Below are 24857 nucleotides of genomic sequence, written 5' to 3' on the forward strand. Positions count from 1 at the left end.
TTGAAATAATAATTTTCTCCTTCAAACTTTGCTTTCGTCAAAGAATGCTCCATTTGCAGCAATTACAGCATTGCAGACCTTTGGAATTCTAGCTGTCAATTTGCTGAGGTAATCGGGAGAAATTTCACCCCATGCTTCCAGAAGGCCCTCCCACAAGTTGGATTGGCTTGATGGGCACTTCTTGCGTACCATACGGTCAAGCTGCTCCCACAACAGCTCTATGGGGTTGAGATCTGGTGACTGCGCTGGTCACTCCATTACAGATAGAATACCAGCTGCCTGCTTCTTCCCTAAATAGTTCTTGCATAATTTGGAGGTGTGCTTTGGGTCATTGTCCTGTTGTAGGATGAAATTGGCTCCAATCAAGCGCTGTCCACAGGGTATGGCATGGCGTTGCAAAATGGAGTGATAGCCTTCCTTATTCAAAATCCCTTTTACCTTGTACAAATCTCCCACTTTACCAGCACCAAAGCAACCCCAGACCAAAACATTACTTCCCCCATGCTTGACAGATAGCGTCAGGCACTCTTCCAGCATCTTTTCAGTTGTACTGCGTCTCACAAATGTTCTTCTGTGTGATCCAAACACCTCAAACTTCGATTCGTCTGTCCATAGCACTTTTTTCCAATCTTCCTCTGTCCGATGTCTGTGTGCTTTTGCCCATATTAATCATTTCCTTTTATTAGCCAGTCTCAGATATGGCTTTTTCTTTGCTACTCTGCCATGAAGGCCAGCATCCCGGAGTCACCCCTTCACTGTAGACGTTGACACTGGCGTTTTGCGGGTACTATTTAATGAAGCTGCCAGTTGAGGACCCGTGAGGTGTCTATTTCTCAAACTAGAGACTCTAATGTACTTGTCTTGTTGATCAGTTGTGCAGCGGGGCCTCCCACTTCTCTTTCTACTCTGGTTAGAGCCTGTTTGCGCTGTCCTCTGAAGGGAGTAGTACACACCGTTGTAGGAAATCTTCAGTTTCTTGGCAATTTCTCGCATGGAATAGCCTTCATTTCTAAGAACAAAAATAGAATGTTGAGTTTCACATGAAAGCTCTCTTTTTCTAGCCATTTGGAGAGTTTAATCGAACACACAAATGTAATGCTCCAGATTCCCAACTAGCTCAAAGGAAGCTCAGTTTTATAGCTCCTCTAAACAGCAAAACTGTTTACAGTGGTGCTAACATAATTGCACAAGGGTTTTCAAGTGTTTTCTAATCATCCATTAGCCTTCTAACACAGTTAGCAAACACAATGTACCATTAGAACACTGGAGTGATGCTTGCTGGAAATGGGCCTCTATACACATATGTAGATATTGCACTAAAAACCAGACGTTTGCAGCTACAATAGTCATTTACCACATTAACAATGTATAGAGTGTATTTCTGATTAATTTAATGTTATCTTCATTGAAAAAAAATGTGCTTTACTTTTAAAAATAAGGAAATTTCTAAGCGACCCTAAACTTTTGAACGGTAGTATATATATATATATATATATATATATATATATATATATATATATATATATATATATATGGCCCTCAAAGCCACTTCAGAACTGTACCTGTGCCTAAAGAAATAGGTTTTGGAAATGTTCTTGAAAATGTGAGAAATTGCTGTTATAAGTTATAAGCCTCCTGAAGTCCTAGAAAAATAAAAGGATGTTCACAAAACGATGTAAACATAAAGAAAACATATGGTAAATGTTAACTAGTAACTCTTTTGTGTGGTATTACTATCTGTCTTACAAGCAGATGCATTACAATTTTGTTGTCAAAGTGACTTAAATCTGGGGTTTGATTCTGAGTAATGAGGTAGTACATATAATATGGGCGTATGATATGTGTATGATACACCCATATTATATGTACCTCCTCCTTGCTCAGAATTAAGCCCCAATTTTAAGTCACTTTGACCACAAAATAAAATAAATAAATCAGAACCTGGAGATAATATTCTATGGCAGTGTGCTGCATTCATATACTGTCTGAATACATGTTTTTTCAATAATACAATGAAGTCAGGCCATATAGTGCTAAAGACTGTACGGATGTAGCCATCTTTATCTTGACTCTGATAACTTGCTGCAGCGTGATATCACACAACAAAAGCCATTGAAAAGTCATTGAAAAAGTCAAGATAAAGTATCTGGCCACTATGTATTTAATGTGTTAAAAATCAAGGTAAAGACGGCTGCATCTGTATATGAGAGCTGCATATATATTCCTAGGCCTCATTCACATCTGTGTTGGGTTCCGTTCATGGGTCCCGTTAGACCTTTCTGTCAGTGGAGCCCATGAACGGAAAGCCAAACAGAAACCATAGCTCCCGTTTGCATTACTATTGATTTCAATGGTAATGCTTTGTTGCAAATGGTTTCTGTTTGTCTCCGTTCCATAAGGTCTCAGTTTTTTGCGAAAACAATAGTGCAGTCCACTTATCTATTGTTTCCGCTAAAAAAAACAAAAACCTTACGGAACGGAGACAAACAGAAACCATTTGCAAAGAAAGCATTACCATTGAAATCAATGGTAATGCAAACGGAAGCTATGGTTTCCATTTGGCTTTCCATTCGTGGGTTCCCCTGATGCAAACGGAGCCCATGAACGGAGGCAGATGTGAACGAGGCCTTAAAGGAGTTGTCCACGGGATAGGTCATCAGTATATGATCGGTGGGGGTCCGACACCCGGGCCCTGCACCGATCAGCTGCTCTGACTGCCTCCGGGCACAGCAGATGGCTCCGGTCACAGGATAGCAGCCGAGCTGCGGTACTGCAGCTCTGCTCCTATTCAAGTGAATAAGAGCAGATTTGCAGTTCTGCATCACGGCCGCTATGCAGCATACAGAGCCATCTGTTTCCAGCTCCGTACACTACATAACATCCTATGCCCGGACGCAGCAGAAACAGCTCATCGGTTCGGGGTCTGGGTGTCGGACCACCACGATCATATACTGATGACCTATCCTGTGGATTGGTCATCAGTTGCTCGTGCCCGGACAACCCCTTTAAGTGCTATATGACCTGGCTGCAGCAGTTGTCGGGTCTGAATTTAAAAAAAAAATAAAAAAATTCTCTTATTGTGACATATATTATCTGTGGTCTGAATATATATTGCAGCAATAATACTATGCAGCCAGAGTAAAGTAATGGAAGAGAAGAGGTTTGTGTTCTGTAGACCAGTGAGTGTGAATAGGGGACCTGATTAACCCCTTCCCTCCACAGCCATTTTTCAGATTTTCGCTTTTGTTTTTTCCTCCCCACGTTCCAAAAGCTATAACGTTTTAGTTTTCTAGCGATATAGCCGTATGAGGGCTTGTTTTTTGCAGGACGAGTTGTAGATTTTCATGGCACCATTTATTGCACCATATAATGTACTGGGAAACTGTCAAGAAAATGTCTTTGTGGCGTGGAATGTGAAAACAAAACAGCGATTCCTCCGTTTTTGAGGGGATTTGGTTTTATGGCGTTCACTGTGCGATAAAAATTACACTTTATTCTGTGGGTCAACACGGTTACAGCGATACCAAATTTATATTTGTTTTCATTTACCGAATTGACTGAATGTAACTATGTTATTGGTACATTATTTTAACATTTGGGTCCCTCTTGTAATTTTGCCCAGGGCCACACTTTGCCTAAAACTGAACCTGTAACTGTTATTGCCATACTTGAAATCCCTAGCAACATTGATCTTGCTGTTGCACTTATTGCACTTATGATAACTTCAAAATAACGCTGCTGTATCTTGCTAGTTTCAATGTACATTATAGTACACATTACATTCTTACTGCTTCAAATACCATTCTCTGTATAAGGGGTCGCAATCACGCGGCCCGCGGGCCGCATGTGGCCCCTGGGGCTGTCATCTGCAGCCCGCGGGACACAGAGCCGCTAGTATCGGCTCTGCTCCGGTACTCTGTGGAATTCCCTTACATCGCTGTCCATATATGAACAGTGTGTCAGGGTCTTCCCCAGAGCGGAGACCGGGCAGAGCGCTAGTATCGGCTCTGCTCCGGGACTCTGTGGAATTCACTGACATCGGTGTCCATGTTTGGACACACGATGTCTGGGGCTTCCCCAGAGCCAGAGTCCTGGGCAGAGCGCTAGTATAGGCTCTGCTCTGGGACTCTGGGGAAGCCTCTGACATCGCTGTAGATACATCGACAATGATGTCAGGGGCTTCCCTAGAGCAGGAGTCCCAGTGATGTCAGGAGCACAGCTGGAGTCCCAGGAAGAGCCTACTAGCGCTCTGCCCGGGACTCCAGCTCTGGGGTTTGCTCCTGACATCTCTGTCCATATATGGACAGTGATGTCAGGAGCAGAGATGGAATCCCAGGCAGGGTGCTAGAAGCGGCTCTGCTCCGGGACTCCAGCTCTGGGCAAGCCCCTGACATCACTGTGGCAGCATCTGAGGAGGGCACTGTGGCAGCATCTGTGAAGGGCACTGTGGCAGCACCTGCAGAGGGCACTGTGGCAGCATCTGTGGAGGGCACTGTGGCAGCATCTGCGGATGGCACTGTGGCAGCATCTACGGAGGGCACTGTGGCAGCATCTATGGAGGGCACTGTGGCAGCATCTACGGAGGGCACTGTGGCAGCATCTATGGAGGGCACTGTGGCAGCATCTGTGGAGGGCACTGTGGCAGCATCTAAAGAGGGCACTGTGGCAGCATCTACAGAGGGCACTGTGGCAGCATCTACAGAGGGCACTGTGGCAGTATGTTCAGAGGACACTGTGGCATTATCTAGGGGTGTGTGGCATTATCTACAGAGGGCACTGTGGCAGCATCTACAGAGGAATCTGTGGCAGCATCTACAGAGGGCACTATGGCAGCATCTACAGAGGGCACTGTGGCAGCATCCATAGAGGGCACTGTGGCAGCATCCACAGAGGGCACAGCGGCAGCATCCACAGAGGGCACAGCGGCAGCATCCACAGAGGGCACTGCAGCAGCATCCACAGAGGGCACAGTGGCAGAATCCACAGAGGGCACTGCGACAGCATCCACAGAGGGCACTGCGGCAGCATCCTCAGAGGGCACTGTGGCACTATGTAAAAAGGGGCTGCCCAATCTTGACATGTGTGTCTGCCAAACACTGCTAACTGAGCCGCCGGACTGCATTTAGCGACACTTAAACTGGAAAACTGGATTGTTGAAATAAGCACGTGGAGAAATAGCTCATATTTTAAACCTAGCGCTATTATTATAGTAATGTAGTATTATTATTATAGTAATGTAGCATTGTTGTAGTAGTTCAAATAACTAATTGATTAACAATAATTTTGTATTGTATCAAATTTGAAAGTAATGCGGCCCGTCAACTTCCCATTTTTTCTATATGTGGCCCACCTACCCGGCCGAGTTTGAGACCCCTGCTCTATACGATACTGTGTGTGCAGACCAGCAGAAATTGCTTTATGGAGGGACGTATTTCTCCAGTTGACATGGTATTCTTGTACATTCCTAATACATAATTCATCTTGACTCTTTTTCATTGCTTTATGACCTGTGATTGTCTGCTAAGTGCATTTCTATGACTTGGATTTTACCACTGAGTGATCGACATTTAACACGCAGCAGGATGTCCTAAGTAAAGCAACTGATCAAGTGTAATGGTCTTGAAGCTTGCAAGCTTGTCCCTTCTAATGTGAGTAATTTCATCCATTAGCATTTGCATAGTCAAAAACAAAATGTTTATTAGGCGACCAAAAAATATTTTCCTTTGCCTAAGTAGCTTTTCCTTAACTCTTTCATCAGTCAACATGTTATAAGCATCTGTTCTCATAGACACATATAAACACATTGGGGAATATATATTAACCCCTTACCGTCTCTGTCAGTTTTTGCCTTGGCATCGGAGACCTATTTTTCAAATCTGACTTGAGTAACTTCATGTGGTAATAACTTTAGAATGCATTTCCCTATTCAAGTGATACTGAGATTGTTTTTTCATGACACATGTGTGATGGATAGTCAATTAGCTTATATTCTCTATAGTAAATTACATTGTGAATTATCATGCAGGCCAAATTCTATTTCACCTGTAATGACCCTCCCCCCCCTTATTTCTGTTGGAGTCTGCAAGAAATATGTTATCTCTGTGTATTCTCCTTATGGCCTTAGATACGCTAGTGGCTAGTGGTCTGGCTGAACAAACAGACATAAAGATGTATGGGAATAAAACTTCCTAAAAACCTCATCCCATAAGAAAGAACAGCCCATAATAGTTCTATTGTATGCTTACCTCCAGGTGCAAACCTGTTGTCAGCATCTAATGAAAAATTATAATAATGCATTTGAAATGTAATATATGCCTGTGATCGGCTCAAATATGAAGTATTCTCATTGTATGCTATTGGCTGAATCTGAATTATTGTCACATTGCCTCTGATTGGTTAACCTCAAGCCTACACCCCTATTGAATGATGTTATTGTAATTGAGTTTGGCAATAAACCTCAGAGGAGTATTTTTGAGCATACAAGCAATATCTATGTGTTTTATTCCTCCTCTCTAATCTATGATTAGCATCTGGATAAAATTCCTGAAGTGAGTGGCTGTTGGAACACTCGTCCAAATTTCAGTCTAATATATTTTGAGCGATGACTTCCTCAACAGTTTTTGGTGCCGATACCCGGGAGATAGATCGGGCTATAGCTGTCACGAGAGAGGTCAGGTATTGCATTTGTGAATTAAAAAACAATGCGGTAGGTAAGGAGCTTATTCTTACACAACCTTTCACATGTATTGCCTATGCCTTGGAATTTAGCTGTCACGACGTCACATCTCTCGGACACCGGGAAATTTATCCAGGTATGATATGAAAGAATGTATCCACAAAGGTATGTTAAAACTCCTTGTGTGATGAATGATTACAGGTGCATATGTGATCTTGAGTTGTTGTTGAAGATGTGTAAATCTTGAATTGTTGATTTGAAAGACATGAGAGAATTTTTGCAGGCAATTATATTGTTAACCAGAAAAAGTTGTGAGGAGTTACGACCCCCCCCCCCCCCCTTTGGAATGCAGTGACTTAGTAGCGGATGGTTGACCAGATTTGTAACTTACATGTGTAAATTTGAAGGTGACAATTTCAGCTTGGACAGTGAGAACAAACTTGCGCTGATCTGTTGTAGTGTGTCATTTGTGATTTAGCTGATGTTTGAAATTGTTAAGGATAAAAAGTTTATCCTGTTGCCTGTGTGCTCTGAGATAGTGTCGGACGAGGTACTGACTGTCTGTGGGTCACAGAAGAGTTGGATATTTGTAAGTAATATCCTGTAGTACCACAATGGCTTCTACGGTTAAAGTCCTGATAATGGAGAACCAGGTGTAATAGGGAAAATTTTGAATGTTGTATTGAGTAACCATCGATATTCTTCTAGCACACACTGCCAGCTTGTAAAAAATAAATAAATTACCAGTTGTATGCATTGTCAGGCTGGCATAAAGTAGGAATCAGTGCAGACTGATTTCTAGCCCGCATTTGATAATCCGGCATAGACTTTGATGTAGCATAACATCCAAGTAAGTCTGTAGTAGTATAACATCAAACCGTCCGGAACTGAATACCACTGTAAAATAACAACCTGTGTTCAATGAATGACCCTGACACATACCCCCTAATTGCCATCTGTGTCGTAGTAGTATATCTACCTACACAACTTACAGTGAAAGGAGAATTGGTATTGGCTCACACCCAGGGCCCCTCAAGAAATCATCACCAAAATACATCACAGGCTGTATGAACCAAAGCTATACCCTGACAGCGAGGGGTTTGTAGACGTTTGAAATTAATGTGACCAACTCCTACTTGAGCCAATGGATGTTCACGAATGTTGATTGTGTAGAAGAATTTGTTCTTGCAATTGTTGATTGGCAGCATTTTGTCTGTTCTTGATGTTCAAAACAGTGAGTGATCAGAGAAAAGGATACCCCACTGCTAAAATATCTGGAGGAACGACTTTTGATATTGTACTGGTAAGACAGCCTAGTCCAAAACTAGTAAGATAGACTGGTCTGAGATATCTGTCAGCAGACTAGGCCGGTCTGTTTGGAAATGATGGGGTGAGGAGAAAATTAGATAAAAATGCAGAACAGCCTTGGGGCATGGGTCCCGTCCATCATTATAGATGACAGAGCAAAAGGAGCTTAGGCTGTAATTGTAAAGAATGTTAATAAAGTGATGGGAGTTGGATCTTGTGATGTTGGAAGAATGTGAAGGCAAAATAATACACTGTAAAAAATTGCTGAAAAAGGCTGGTATGCCATAAGACGGTTGTTTGCGTGTGATAAATAGAATGGTTTGTGGAGAGATGAACAAGGGATGGTGGAGGACCACGAGTTAATTTAGTTAACTAGGTCCAGTTTAAAATGGCAAAGTAAGTGATTACTGGTGGTTACAAGTAAGTTGATGTGAGAAAAATTTGAATATAGGTGTAAATTTTGATAGGAACAGTAAAGAATATGGAGCAGCCAGGTACGTTGCAGTGACTAATGTGGGTCAGAATGGTGGGAGTGTAATATGAACGGATGTGATGTGACGGCAGAGTGAGTAAAATATTGCAGCAAGCTGAATTTGACTGCATAAAAGATAAAAGATACAATATGGACCTTCTGGAATGTTCATGTGTTGCGATATGATAGGTTTTAACGTTGTAATGTTTTGGAGTTAATTCATATGAATTAAAATACAGATATTGTGAGACACGGGGTCTTGAAAATTTATGTACCTCTACTGTTCCCTACCCCCACACACAGTTTATTGGTTTGCAGTAATTAATATTAACAGACATATTATTCTCTGTTTTATCGGATAAAAAATTATAATTGTTATTGTAATGACGGGGTAGGGAAACGGACAAGTGAGCCCTAATCTACCCGCCACTCTGTCCCTGCCTACTTGCAACGACCCGCCCTAGGCGACGGGGTACAACTGGGCGGCGGTCCCTACGCTCAGTAAGTGCACGAGACAAACAGACAAGGGAACACAAAGCAAAGGGAAATGGGGCAGTTGCCCACGGCAACACCGTGAGCAACAAGAGTGGTGAACGAGCCGAGTCAAACCAGGAGTGCACGAGGTACCAAACACAGAGCAGGAGAGTAGTCAGTAAGCCAGGGTCAGTATGGAGCAGGATCAAATAGTTTGAAGCTGTAGCTGGGCCAGGAAACCACACGAGAAGAATCACAAGCAAAGGAGGAACAGGAAAGGCAGGTATAAATAGACAGAGGGCGGGAGCTAGCTCCGTCTGGCCAGGCTGCGATAGGCTCTCCCACTCCTAAGCCTGCCATCCTGAGTGGTGGAAGAGGGAGTCAGTCTCAGAGACATAGACTCAGGTGCAGACTGATTACCTATGGGCGTATACACAGAAGTTGTGCCTGGCAGATCCTTTACAGTTATTTTTGTTTTTATACATGCAGGCAAGTGGTATAATACTGCCTAAATGTTATTTTTGAAAATGTTTGATGATTTTAAAAGTAATGGTTACAAGGTATCTAAAATATAAAATGTAGTTTTGTCAGGAGAAAGTCATTTTTGCTCTAGGCCAGACATGGGCAAACTACGGCCCGCGGGCCACATACGGCCCGTTAGGCTTTTTAATCCGGCCCGCCGAACTTGTCCAAATCATAGTAAAAACCTCCTTTTTTTCCCCTTTCCCTGCAATGCCCACGTTTTCCCAATAGATGGCGCACTCAAAACACATTGACCGTTGTCCTTAACGCCGAAGGACGGATATATCCGTCCTCAGCAGCTGCTAGTTCGCGCAGGAGGACGGATATATCCGTCCTGTGATGGCGCGGGTACTGCCAGTGTACCCACGCGATCAGCGGCAGGAGCACGGCTGTTATACACAGCCTGGCTCCTGCTGCAACTGCCGGAATCGAAGCGCGCTCCGATTCCGGCAGTTTAACCCATTAAATGCCGCTGTCAATAGTGACAGCGGCATCTAATGTGTTTGACAGAGGGAGGGAGCTCCCTCTGTCACCCGATCGGCGCCCCCGCAAACAAATCGCGGGTCGTCGTCGGGTTTCCATGACAGCCGGGGGTCTAACAAAGACCCCCAGGTCTGTCTTCCGCAACTGCCTGTTTGGCGATGCCGGAGGCATGACCTAACAGGTTGCCTGTCAGTTTTACACTGACAGGCAATAATGCTTTGGTATACTAAGTATACCAAAGCATTATATATGTGATCAGCAGATCGCATAGTGAAGTCCCCTGGTGGGACAAAAAAAAAAATGTCAATCAGTTAAATAAAGTTTGTTGAAAAAAAATAAAATAATTACAGTCAAAATCAAATAAAACTACTTTTTTTGCCCAAAAAGTGGTTTTATTCAGTAAAAGTGTCAAAACAAATAACACATACACATATATGGTATCCCCGCGATCATAACAACTTGACCAATAAAATGAACACATTAATGAAACCGCCGGATGTACGGCGTCCAAAAAACCCGCAAAAAACAACGGCAAAATTCTCTCTTTTCTCCCATTCCCCCCATAAAAAATAAAATAAAAGTTAATCTATAAGTCCTATGTACCCCAAAATAGTACTAATGAAAACTACGCATTGGCCCGCAAAAATCAAGCCCACATACGGCCACATCGACGGAAAAATAAAAAAATGACGGCTCTTGGAACGCGGCGATGCAAAAACAAGTAATTTTTTTCTAAAAGGGTTTTTATTGTGCAAACATAGGAAAACATATAAAACCTTTACATATTTGGTATCCTCGTAATCGTGCCGACCCGTAGAATAAAGGTAACATGTTATTTATGCTGCATAGTAAAGGGCATAAATTTATAACGTGAAAATTAATGCTGGAATAGCTGCTTATTTTCAATTCTCTCCTAAAATAAAGTTAATAAAAGTTAATCAATATATTATAAGCATCTAAAAATGGTGCAATTACAAAATACAACTCGTCCCGCAAAAAACAAGCCCTTATACGGCTATGTCGACGGAATAAAAAAAAAGTTACGACTCTTGGAATGCGACCATGAAAAAACAAAAAATAATCCTTGGTCATTAACGTGCAAAATGGCCCGGTCATTAAGGGGTTAATGTGGCGCGTATTTCTCTTTATTTCACTTTAATTTTCACTTCGTTTCACGTCACCATTAAGCCCTTCGGTTTTCAAAGAGTACAATATCAGCCGTCACTTTGCCACGAAGCATGCAAACTATGCTAGCAAGCAGTCAACACAAGAACGGGCGGCTACTGCTCAGAGGTTGGCAGCTAATTTACAGAGTCAACAGAACTTTTTTCTTGATAAATCACAGTGCGTATGTTATTTTAATCTATTTACATTTCCTCCTCCCAGTATCTGCGAAATAGTATGTAAATGCCATATCTTGCATATTCCTTGAGACAAATTTATTAACTGATAAGGGCTATTTTTCACATTTGAAAGACAGTTAATAAATTGGGTTGTAGTGTTCTTACTGTGCTATGAGGTTTGCACACACTACATTTAATGCTTTAGTATATGCGGCCCAAACACTCCCTCCAAATGCTCCTGGCCCGGCCCCTCTGTCAAATTTTAGAACCCATTGTGGCCCGCGAGTCAAAAAGTTTGCCCACCCCTGCTCTAGGCTATGGGGTATTATAGGGGGCCAAACTAGTTCCCCCAGTTAGAGTGCCCAACCTCACTATGTTGAGATATGTAGTTTTGAACCCTGCTTCATTACTTCCGCAGAGTCCAAAAAAGGGGATTAGTGATGAGACTGATCAGGTACGTCTCAGTGACAACGCACAATTTTGTTTGTTTTGAATTAATGCATTTGGTTCTAGGAGGTCTACATAATGTGTATAAGACCCCAATGAGTAACCTAGATTAAAATGTGTATGAGAGTAACCCAGATTTTGAGTTTTTTTGTGTAGATGGTTCCAGATCCTTCCAGAACGGTAAATATGGCACTGGGTATGCTGTGCTGTAGTCACCACTCAATATGAGGTATTGTGTAACAGATCACTCCCCTCCAGCAAATCTGCACAGATGGCTGAGGTGACGTCACTCACAAATGAGTCTTTACAGATTCAGATGGGAAGAAGGTGAAATTGTCTGAAAATTGTTAGTTTTATGCCAGATTTTAGTAAAATTATTTTTGTTTCTTTATGGTGTTAAGCAGGCATCTACAGGACCTGATGGGGGTGGGAGTTACAAGTTGTTCTGGATTATCAGATGAATGTGGAAAAATAAGACTACACACTTTTGAAATAGTTTATCTATATGCAACATGGGTTTCCAATGTAAATTTGTATTCTAGAGATACTTCATGTAACGTCCGTGGCTGCGGGCTGTCAGCTCCAGCCTCCCGCTGACAGCCGCAGCCACGAGTCGGCAAGCGCTGGCCCCAGCCTCCTCCTCAGGAGACGCCAGCGCTTGCATCCACTCACCTTCGCCGGAGCCCGCAGGGTGCGCGCGCACGCTTGTCCCCGCTCTTAAAGGGGCAGCGCGCGCACCGGACATCTTGAACGACCTTTGACCCGTGAGTACCCTGGGCTATAAGAGGGGTCCAGCCCCCTAGTTCGATACCTGAGCGTTGTTAGTTTTCCTAGTCTGTCTTGCAAATGGTCCCTTAGTGTTTCCCATTCCTGTTGTTACCCGTACCTTGTTCCCCGTTCCTGTTTCCGTGCCTTGCCCTAGTATCTAGTCGTGCCACGTCCAGAGGAATCTGCCACGTCTGGAGGAATCCGCCACGTCCTGTGTCCTCTGCCACGTCCGGAGGAATCCGCCACGTCCTGTGTTATCTGCCACGTCCGGAGGAATCCACCACGTCTGGCGCAACTTGCGGCTCCTGTGTCATCCGCCACGTTTGGAGCCATCTGCTGCACCCATCGCATCTGTGCCAGAGCTGCGGCCACCATCTGGACTATTCAGGTACCCTTGTGCGGGACATTGTATTTCTGGGGTGTCCTGTTGTTTGGCCAGCTGCCTCCCCGCTGCGGCGGTACGGCCTAGTGGGTCCAATAATCCGCTCCGTGACAGTACGCTCAGGCCATGGACTCCGCTGGTCAACCTGCGATGTTGTCTACACAAGCCATGCTGGCTGAGATGGAGGATCTCCAGTCACGACAAGACCAGCTCCTCCTGTCGGTGAACGCCATAGCCCATCGGCTGCTTGCTCCGTCCACAGTCATCACCGCACCCGTTCCTGCGGTTCCGCCTGCTACACTTCCTGTCTGTACCGGTACCAACCCCCTGTGTTTCTTGCCGCTACCTCCACGCTATGACGGAGATCCGAGGTCCTGCGGGGGATTTTTGAATCAGTGCCTGATCCATTTCAGACTACATGCCAGGTCCTTCTGTTCAGATGACGTCAGGATCGCCTGTATCATCTCTGGGCCAATCCTCTGTGGGAACATCAGGGACCAGAGACCCGGGACTTGCAGTGCTTCTTACAGACCTTCCGCTCGATTTTTGAGGAACCTGGGAGAGTTTCTTCGGCTGCTGCATCCTTGCTAACCCTACACCAGGGAGACCTCTCCGTGGGCGAGTATGCCATTCAGTTCCGTATCCTGGCTGCTGAATTGACCTGGAACAACGAGGCTTTGGTGGCTACATTCTGGCAGGGACTGTCTTCAGGGATCAAGGACGAGCTGGCTGCTCGCGATCTGCCATCTACCCTGGACGATCTTATCCTACTCGCCTCCCGTGTCGACATGAGGATCCGGGAACATTCCCAAAAGGTTCTTCGGGGAAGAGAACTTCCCAGGCTGGATTCTGCTGTCCCGCAATCCTCCTCAGTCGTCCCACCAGAGTACCCGATGCAGAGTAATAATGTTAAATTGTCTACCCAGGAGAGACAACACAGACGCACTTCTGGACTTTGTTTGTATTGCGGCCATGGAGGCCATGTTGTGCGTCTGTGCCCCCAGAGGCCGGAGAGACCCCATTGCCTGGGATTGGTTGGAGAGACAACACTAGGTGGAACAGAATCTAACAGAGGATTCGCTTCCAAACTGACTATTCCTGTGACCCTGGTATCCGGCGACAGGACGCATCAAGTCTCTGCCTATCTTGACTCTGGCTCTGCTGCAAATTTCATCCAGAAAGAGCTTGTGGATCATCTTCAGCTGCCCACAGTTCCCCTGGAGACATCTTTGGCTGTTGCCTCTGTTAATGGACTGCCTCTGCCTGATCCCATTACCTAGAGAACCAAGCCGTTGAAGCTGCGGGTTGGAGTACTTCATTCTGAATTTATTTCGTTCCTTGTTTTGCCCAAAGCCATCAATCCTGTTCTGCTGGGCCTGCCTTGGCTTCAACTTCATGCCCGAGTCCTGGACTGGAATTCTGGAGAGGTTCTCCAATGGGGCTCCAAGTGCCATGGTCGTTGTCTGCTGCAGATCCATCCTGTCAAGCCTTCTCTGCCTCAGTCGCTGTCGGGACTGCCTCCCCATTTTGCTCAGTATGCAGATGTTTTCAGCAAAAAGGAGGCTGAGACGCTGCCTCCACATCGCACCTATGACTGCCCCATTGAACTGGTTCCTAATGCCTCTCTTCCCCGTGGACGGGTATATCCTCTCTCCCTGCCTGAGTCTCTATCCATGTCGGCCTATATAAAGGAGAATCTGGAGAGGGGTTTTATACGAAAATCTTCCTCCCCGGCCGAGGCTGGATTCTTCTTCGTTAAAAAGAAGGATGGATCCCTTCGTCCCTGCATTGACTACAGGGGCCTCAACCTGATCACAGTCAAGAACAAATACCCGTTGCCACTCATCTCTGAGCTATTTGATCGCATACGAGGGGCCAAAATTTTTTCTAAGCTAGACCTGCGTGGGGCTTACAATCTAGTCCGGATTCGCCGGGGTGACGAATGGAAGACGGCATTTAACACCCGGGACAGGCACTACGAATACCTGGTGATGCCCTTCGGACTGTGTAACGCTCCCGCAGTGTTTCAGGAGTTCGTTAACGACATCTTCCGAGATCTACTCTATGTCTGTGTTGTTGTTTATCTCGATGATATTTTAATTTTCTCCCCAGATCAGACGACTCATCGGAGGCATGTTCGTCAGGTTCTACTACGATTGAGGGAGAATCATTTATACGCCAAGCTGGAGAAGTGCGTCTTTGAGAAGAGTTCTCTGCCCTTCCTGGGCTACATCATCTCGGATCCTGAGAAAGTGAAGGCTGTCCTGGAGTGGCCACGTCCCCAAGGCTTAAGGGCCATACAGCGGTTCCTGGGATTCACCAATTTCTACCGGCAGTTTATTCCTAACTTCTCTTCTCTGACGTCTCCCATCTCGACCCTTACCAAGAAGGGTGTGAACGCCAAAGTGTGGACTCCAGAGGCAGAGTCTGCATTTAATAGCCTGAAGAGTGCCTTCACTTCAGCCTCGATCCTCCATCATCCTGACGTATCTCGGCAGTTCTCACTGGAAGTGGACGCTTCCTCTGTCGGTGCAGGTGCACTTCTGTTCCAGAGGAGCTCCAAAGGAAAGGCAGTAGTATGTGGCTACTACTCTAGACTGTTTTCTTCTGCTGAGCGCAATTACTCCATTGGAGATCGGGAGCTGCTGGCCATCAAATTGGCTCTGGAGGAGTGGAGACATCTTCTGGAGGGCGCTGCTCACCCCATCCTGATCTTCACCGACCACAAGAACCTCACTTACCTTCAGTCCGCTCAAAGACTTAATCCTCGTCAAGCCAGGTGGTCGCTGTTCTTCACCCGTTTTCTGTTTGCGCTCCACTACCGTCCCGCAGACAAGAATGTGAGGGCGATGCCCTGTCCAGGTCCTTTGAGACGGAAGACACGGTGGAGTCCCTCCAGACCATCATAGACCCGTCCTGCATCGTCACTGCTAATCCTCTGCAGGTTGGAGACATCCCTCCTGGGAGGACTTTTGTTCGGTTGGCGGACAGGAGTAGAATTCTCTGCTGGGGACATAGTTCTAAACTTGCTGGGCACGCCGGTGTCCGTAAAACCCGAGACCTAATTACTCGTCACTTTTGGTGGTCCACGCTACCTAAGGATGTTCTGGACTTTGTCTCTGCTTGCACGGTGTGTGCCTCTAACAAAGTGACTCACTCCAAGCCTGCCGGCCTGCTTCAACCTCTGCCTGTACCCAATGCCCCCTGGCAGCACATTGCGATGGACTTCGTCACAGACCTTCCCCCCTCAGCAGGATGTAACACTGTCTGGGTGGTGGTGGACCGGTTCTCTAAGATGGCTCATTTTATCCCGCTGACCAGCCTACCTTCTGCTCCTCGTCTGGCAAGTCTCTTCATTCAGCACATCTTCCGCTTGCATGGCTTGCCTCTTCACATTGTGTCCGACCGGGGGGTTCAGTTTACCTCTAAGTTCTGGAGAGCCCTCTGTAAACTCCTGGATGTGAGATTGGACTTTTCCTCTGCCTATCACCCCCAATCCAATGGGCAAGTTGAGAGGATCAACCAGATCATGGAAAATTATCTCCGCCATTTCATCTCTTCACAGCACGATAACTGGGTACAGCTTCTACCATGGGCCGAATTTTCTTACAACAACCACACAAGTGAGTCCACCACTTCCTCTCCGTTTCACATCGTCTACAGTCAACATCCCAGAGTCCCTCTTCCTGTGTCGACTTCATCCCAGGTTCCCGCTGCTGAATCTGCATATGGGGACTTCCTGCAAATCTGGCAACAGACCCGGTCCTCTATTTTGCTGGCAGTAGATCGCATGAAGCGAAAGGCAGATATTAAGAGAAAAGAGCCGCCTCAGTATCTTCCGGGGACTAAAGTCTGTATCACGCTATAGAAATAAAGATAAAAACAAAGCGCACATCGTGCCTGAATTTGTATGTACAACGAAAAAAAATATTATGGTCAAGGGTACTGACCTGGTGATGTTATGCTAGGAGCACAACATCCCAAACGTGCATTCAGAGGTAGCTCTGTCAGAGTCGGTTGCAGCCACAGTTCCCAGTCCGGAGATTTGAGGTTCAATATCCGCTGAATAAATCCAGTGTGAGGAAAAAAATGTGTGAGGGGACTAAAGTCTGGCTGTCCCCTCGGAACATTCGCTTGAAGGTGCCTTCATACAAGTTCGCTCCCAGGTTCCTTGGACCATTCGAGGTCCTGCAGCAGATCAACCCTGTCGCCTACAAGCTTCGGCTGCCTCCTACCTTCAGGATTCCCAACTCCTTCCACGTCTCCCTCCTGAAGCCTGTGATCCTAAACCGCTATTCCAAGACTCCCAGCCCTGCGGTTGCTACCAGCGGCTCCTCGGACATCTTTGAGGTAAAGGAGATCTTGGACACCAAGAGAGTGAGAGGAAAGACCTTGTATTTGGTGGATTGGAGGGGGTTTGGTCCCGAAGAGAGGTCCTGGGAGCCAGAGGAGAACCTCAATGCCCCTACTCTTCTAAATAAGTTTCTCTCTCGCTCCGGTCCCAAGAAGAGGGGGCATAAGAGGGGGGATACTGTAATGTCCGTGGCTGCGGGCTGTCAGCTCCAGCCTCCCGCTGACAGCCGCAGCCACGAGTCGGCAAGCGCTGGCCCCAGCCTCCTCCTCAGGAGACACCAGCGCTTGCATCCACTCACGTTCGCCGGAGCCCGCAGGGTGCGTGCGCACGCTCATCCCCGCTCTTAAGGGGGCAGCGCGCGCACCGGACATCTTGTATGACCTTTGACCCGTGAGTACCCTGGGCTATAAGAGGGGTCCAGCCCCCTAGTTCGATGCCTGAGCGTTGTTAGTTTTCCCAGTCTGTCTTGCAAATGGTCCCTTAGTGTTTCCCGTTCCTGTTGTTACCCGTACCTTGTTCCCCGTTCCTGTTTCCGTGCCTTGCCCTAGTATCTAGTCGTGCCATGTCCAGAGGAATCTGCCACGTCTGGAGGAATCCGCCACGTCCTGTGTCATCTGCCACGTCTGGAGGAAACTGCCACGTCTGGAGGAATCCGCCACGTCTAGAGGAATCCGCCACGCCCTGTGTCATCTGCCACATCTGGAGGAATCCGCCCTGTCTTCTGTTATCTGCCACGTCTGGAGGAATCCGCCACGTCTGGCGCAACTTGCGGCTCCTGTGTCATCCACCACGTTTGGCGCCATCTGCTGCACCCATCGCATCTGTGCCAGAGCTGCGGCCACCATTTGGACTATTCAGGTACCCTTGTGCGGGACATTGTATTTCTGGGGTGTCCTGTTGTTTGGCCAGCTGCCTCCCCGCTGCGGCGGTACGGCCTAGTGGGTCCACTAACCCGCTCCGTGACACTTCATCATATACAGTATGTACAAGACAGGATACACGGTAGTTACAATGCACGAGGTAAATCATCCAGAGACCACTCTCACCTTCTTGTTCATCTCAAGAAATGGAGCTGGAGCTGCTCACTGAGGTTTGTAACCTGGCAAAAGGTAAGACGGCCGTCCTTTACACTGACTCTAGGTACGCTCTTCGCATCGCCCACGATTATGGGCCCATTGGTAGTAGGAACTTTGTTGGATCATCGGGTAAACTAATTGAAAGCGCAAGAGATGACCTGTCAAGGAGAGTATGTGCAGTCAGGTATCAGCAAATTGGCTTGTCCCTGGATTCAATAATGCCACCACTAGGTTGGTAGTAGCCTATATGCGCAAGGCATATACATAGGTAAAACAGCAAATGTACTACCTATGAAAAGTGCACCCTGGCCAGATTGCCTATTCCAGCGACTGTAGAACATACAACTACCCGAGGTAGGTGCGTATGAAAATGTGCTTGTATGTGTAGACCTGTTTTAAGGGTGGCCTGAAGCCTGGCTAGTATTTTCCCCACTGCAGAAGTTGTGTGTAGTGACAGGGGAATAGTTTTTATCCCAAGTATTGAACTGGTGTTTGTACAATGATTAAGATATCAGCAGTTCTCTAGAAGCTATCCCAAAGTTAGTTTGTTTGATAACGGTATTCAAGAAGTGTTATGGGAATATTAAATACTGAGATTACGTTTTTATGTAGAGTCCTAGATCAACATGCCTTAGCATTGGACTATTAGTGGATGTGTCTGTGTTAGAACTTCTAAATGATAACTTCTCAGTGGAAGTAAATTCCCATTGCACAGTATTATTTAGTTTTGTTGAGGATTGAACCAGCTGTTTGATAATAAAAGTCTGTGCAGTATATATATAAAAAGAAGAAAAATCAGTTTGTATATAGACCTGTTAGTTACTGCCCAATGTGAATGTTTAATGTAAAGATGCCATTCTTAACGTTTTTGCTTCAATTTAATTATCTGATTAAGATCAATTAATGATTATGCGGCACAAATATTTTTCTCCACAGGAAATGTCCAACTAGGAGCAGAAGGCATGAAAAACAGATTCAAATGGAATATGGACAGATAAAGGAAAGTAAACCAGTAGCATCCAAGGCACTCTTGATGGCATTTGCGTTGATGGTATGTGGCCTCACATTTGCCTCCAAGACTGCAAGGATTTGGTAAGATCTAATTGGTATCTCCCAGATTTTACAGCTGTTGCAGCTAAATTCTGTTAGAGCTGTTTGATTTGCCTACAGAAAAGTCCTGGCAGACCAATGCCAACCTTATCATACCTGCCTCCCAGGAAGAGACCTTGAGAGGCCTTCCCAGGTAAAACATGTTGTTTTTAGCTTCTTAAGATATTAGGAATATGTTAACAGTGTTCATTTGAATTTTAGAGTAGGTAAGCAAAAAATTGGTTTGAGACACTTGTCAGATAAATATATGGTATCTGTGAATATGTTTGTGGGTAAGAGCTGTCACAGGTAATCAGCTCAGATCAAGGTACAAATCCCACTTTAAAAGAGTAATATCAAGTGCTAAATAAAATGTACCCAGTAGCTGCACATTTTCTAGGTGCCCTGTCCATTGGGACAGAGAAGTTTTTTCTTATATAAAAGTGTTTGTTTGACTTATTTTAACTACTTAATGACCGCCCACCATCTTTTGACGGCAGGCGGTGCATGTCCTTAGTCTATAGCGACGTCTTTTAGCGTCGCTGTAGAAGAGGCTGACGAGCGCTCCTGTGAGCGCTTATCCTCTAAGCAGGAGCTGAAACTGACAGCTCCTGATTTAGAAAAGCCTGCTGAATACAGCTGGGGTCAGAAAACATTGGTCTGTGACCAAGATCAAAGTGAGCTCCCTGCTTTGATCTAGTCATCGGAATCCCGGTGACATGATCAAACACAGTGGAAACTCTCTGCAGTCAGCCCTGGGGACCTACAAAGGATCCCAGGGATGTCTGTTCAGTAAGCCTGCTGTTCGGGCACACGATGTGCTGCCCTAACAGCAGCCTGTGTCATAGTGACACAGTATAATGTATTAGCATACAGGAGTATGCTAATACATTATAAGTAAAAAATTAAGGTATACATAAAGTTATACCTTAATGGGATTTTAAAAAATGTAACAAAACAATAAATACATTTTAAAAAAGTCCAAAAAAGTCATTATTTTGCATAAAATATATTTTAATGCCCCTACACTAAATAAAAACAAAAAACCTACACATAGTATCTAAACGACCATAATAACCTGAAGAATTAATCTAATGAGTTATTTAACATGATATATGAATGGGATAAAAAATAAACAAGAAAAACGATGCCGAGAACAGCTTTTTCTTATATTGCCTTTTCTTAAAAAAAAAAAAAAAAATTCTACCTCCAAACTATGAAAAAAAGAAAAATACAATTTCTCCTGCATAAAACAAGGTCATTAAGGGGTTAAGCACCTGTCATTTTTATTGTATGTACTTAGAACAACTTTTATATTATGCAGATGTTGTTGTCCCCAGATGAGCATTTATTTTAACAATTGATAAAGGCTGGGTGCCAAGCAAATGGCAACAAACTTAAATCAAAGACTTTAACATGAAATCCATCACTGAGATGCGGCAGGCGCAGCCTGAGCCAATACAACAGGTTTGTCATGAACTGACAGCAGTGTCACAATTCTAAGCAACCGCGCAGACAAGCAACTAGCCGATGGAAGAGGATAGATGTGGAGGTTTTGTGGTAGTCATAATAAAACTCGACTAATCCACCTACGAGGGAAATCACCCCAGGCTCACAGTACAAAGTGCTGTGTACAGCCCGGTGACGTAAACTAACAAGCTACAGTGACTGACAGATGAGAAGGACCAAACCAAGTCCTGATTACATCAGCAAAGGTCAAAGTAAAGCAAAGACCAAAGACCTAAGTGAATCAGCCAGCAGCATCCAAGGTTTACAGCAGAAGATAAGTAACCAGGACACCATCAAGTTACCCTAAGGGTATGTTCACACGTAGAGTCAAAAACGTCTCAAAATACGGAGCTGTTTTCAAGGCACGTTTTTTGAGCAACTCGCGTTTTTCGCTGCGTTTTTTAAGGCCGTTTTTGGAGCTGTTTTCATTGGAGTCTATGAGAAAACGGCTCCAAAAACGTCCCAAGAAGTGTCCTGCACTTCTTTTGACAAGGCTGTAATTTTACGAGCCGTCTTTTGACAGCGACGCGTAAAATGACAGGTCGTCGGCACAGTACATCGTAAGACCCATTGAAAGTAATGGGCAGATGTTTGCCGACGTATTGGAGGCATTTTTTCAGACGTAATTCGAGGCTTAAAACGCCTCCAATACATCTGAAAATAGGTCGTGTGAACCCAGCCTAAGGGGGGATTCACACGAGCGTGTATTCGGTCCGTGCGGGCCGCGTGGTTTTCACGCGCCACGCACAGACCAATACAAGTCTATGGGGCAGTACAGACAGTCCGTGCTTTTTGCGCAGCGTTTGTCAGCTGCGCAAAAAGAGCGACAGGTTCAATATCTCCGCGTATTTCGCGCATCACGCACCCATTGAAGTCAATGGGTGCGTGAAAACCACGCAGGTCGCACGGAAGCACTTCCGTGCGAACCGACTGAAACAGCGCACCAGCTGTCAAAAGGATGAATGTAACCAGAAAAGCACCACGTGCTTTTCTGTTTCCAAACATCCAAATGGAGTGTCTTTGAGATGAGCGAACCCGGACAATCGAACCGAACTTCACCGGGTTCGGCCGAACTCGTTTTGACCGAACCCGGCAAAAAAATTTCCGGTACGCGACGTCCGGAGATAGTCACTGTCCAGGGTGCTGAAAGAGTTAAACTGTTTCAGCACCATGGACAGTGACTACCGATCCCAATAAACAAAAAAACGAAGTTCTGACCTACCGATAACTCCCGGCTTCTTCCTCCAGTCTGACCTCCCAGGATAACAATTCAGTCCAAGTGACAGCTCCAGCCAATCACAGGCCAAGCACAGGCTGCAGCGATCACATGGACTGCCGCGTCATCCAGGGAGGTGGGGCCCGATGTCAAGAGAGGCGCGTCACCAAGGACGCGTCACCAAGGCAACGGCCGGGAAGTTCTCGGTAAGTACGAACTTTTTCTTTTTTTTTAACAGGTTGCTGTATATTGTGTTCGGCATTCACTGTCGAGGGTGCTGAAAGAGTTACTGCCGATCAGTTAGCTCTTTCAGCACCTTGGACAGTGACGGGCGTCGACTAGCCTCATCTCTATGATGGCGGCTGCGCGAAAATCACGCAGCCGCGCATCATACACGGATGACACACGCAGCTGTCAAATGGTTTTTGCGCGCGCAAAACGCTGCGTTGTTTGCGCGCACAAAAACGCAACGTCCGTCTTTATCTGCCCTAAGGGTGACAGTCAGTGAAGAGCAGAAGACAGAAGAGGATAAAGATGTAGAGGACTTGTCAATGCACTGATGGGACCCAAAACTGAGATTGGTGATGGCATTATATTATTAAGTTGTGGCCCTATTGAATATATTGTTTGAGGTTTATATTCATATTTTATAATCAATATATAACTTCTGTAATTTAATTAATATGAGAAAAAGGGGGTTTGTGATGGATGGTCAATTTGCTTATATTCTCTATAGTAAATTACATTGTAAATTATCAAACAGGCCAAATTCTATTTCACCTGTAATGACCCTTTTTTTTTTCTCCCCCCGCCCCCCCTTATTTCTGTTGGAGTCTGCAAGAAACATGTTATCTCTGTGTATTCTCCTTATGGCCTTGTATACGCTAGCGGCTAGTGGTCTGGCTGAACACCCAGACATAAAGATGAAAGAGAATGAAACTCCCCTAAAACCTCCTCCCATAAGAAAGAACATCTCATAATAGTTCTATTGTATGCTTGCCTCCAGGTGCAAACCTGGTGTCAGCATCTTATGAAGAATTATAATAATGCATTTGAAATGTAATATATGCCTGTGATCGGCTCAAATATAAAATATTCTCATTGTATGCTATTGGCTGAATCTGAAATATTGTCACATTGCCTCTGCTTGGTTAACCTCAAGCCTACACCCCTTTTGAATGATATTAATGTAATTGATTTTGGCAATAAACCTCAGAGGAGCTTTATTCAGACGAGCTGAAGGCCGCTATGAAAGCAACCTGGGTTTACATAACACCTCAGCAGTGACACAGGCTGATTGCCTCCATGCCATGCCGCATTGATGCAGTAATTCATGCAAAAGGAGCACCCGACCAAGTATTGAGTGTATATTATGTACATACTTTTCAGTAGGCCAACATTTCGGTATTAAAAATAATTTTTGAAATTCGGCTTATATAATATTCAAATTTTCTGAGACACAAAATTTTGGGTTTTCATTAACTGTTACCATAATCAACATTAAAAGAAAAAAATGCTGGAAATAGATCACTCTGTGTGTAATAAATCTATATAATATATGAGTTTTACTTTTGCAATTTAATTACTGAAATAAATTAACTTTTTAATGATATTCTAATTCATTGAGAAGGCCTAGTATATATCGTTCTAATCTATGGTTAGCATCTATATAAAGAGTGAGTATCTGTTGGAATACTCATCTAAATTTCAGTCTAATATATATTTTGAGCGATGACTTCCTCAACACATGTTTTCATGTACTTTATGTTGGTGGTAAATTTTTGTCATTACGCTTTGCATTTATTAATTAAAAAATTTATAAATTTTCACAATTTTGATTATTCTGCTTGTAAGATAGTCATACCACACAAGATAGTTGATAGTTAACATTTACCATATGTCTACTTTATGTTGGATCATTATTTGAACATTCATTTATTTTTCTAGGACGTTACAAGGCTTATAACTTTATCAGCAATTTCTCACATTTTCAAGAAAACCAGGGACCAGTTTAGTTCTGAGCTGGCTTTGAGGGGCCTATATAATAGAAAACCCCTATAAATTACCCCATTTTAGAACCTGCACCCTTCAAATTGTTTCAAATTGCATTTAGAAATGTTCATAACCCTGTGTTCCACAGGAATTAAAGAAACATGGAGGTGAAATTTACCCCCAAATGTTTTTGTTTTTTTTTGCATATTTTCAATTTTTATAGATTTTTTTTGTGTAACAAAGCAAGGGTTAGCAACAAAGCAAACCTCAATAGTTATTAGCGTAATTCTGCAGTTTGTAAAAAATACCTCATACGTGGTCCTTGTGCGTCAGTAGACTCAAAAATAGTCCACAGAAAAGAAGGAGCACCTTATGTATTTTAAGGCCTTGATTTTATTAAGATGTTTTTTAGGCCCCATGTCACATTCGTTGAGATGCTATTGTACCAATACAAAGGTAACTCCCAAAAAGTGACCCCATTTTGGAAATTACACCCTTCAAGGAGTTTATCTAGGGGTATAGTGATCGTTTTGACACCATTTGTATTACATAAAAGTTGTTAACACAGGGCCGTGAAAATTGCAATTTATCCACTAAAATTTTAATTTTGCCCCCTATTTTAAATTTTCCCAAAGGACAATAGAAGAAAAAGCACCCCACAATTTGTTATGCAGTTTTTCCTGAACACGGAAATACCCCATTTGTGGTTGTAAACTGTTGTATAGGCACACGGCGGGACTCAAAAG

This window comes from Rhinoderma darwinii, chromosome 5 (assembly GCF_050947455.1).
Source record: "Rhinoderma darwinii isolate aRhiDar2 chromosome 5, aRhiDar2.hap1, whole genome shotgun sequence".
Lineage (NCBI taxonomy): Eukaryota > Metazoa > Chordata > Amphibia > Anura > Rhinodermatidae > Rhinoderma > Rhinoderma darwinii.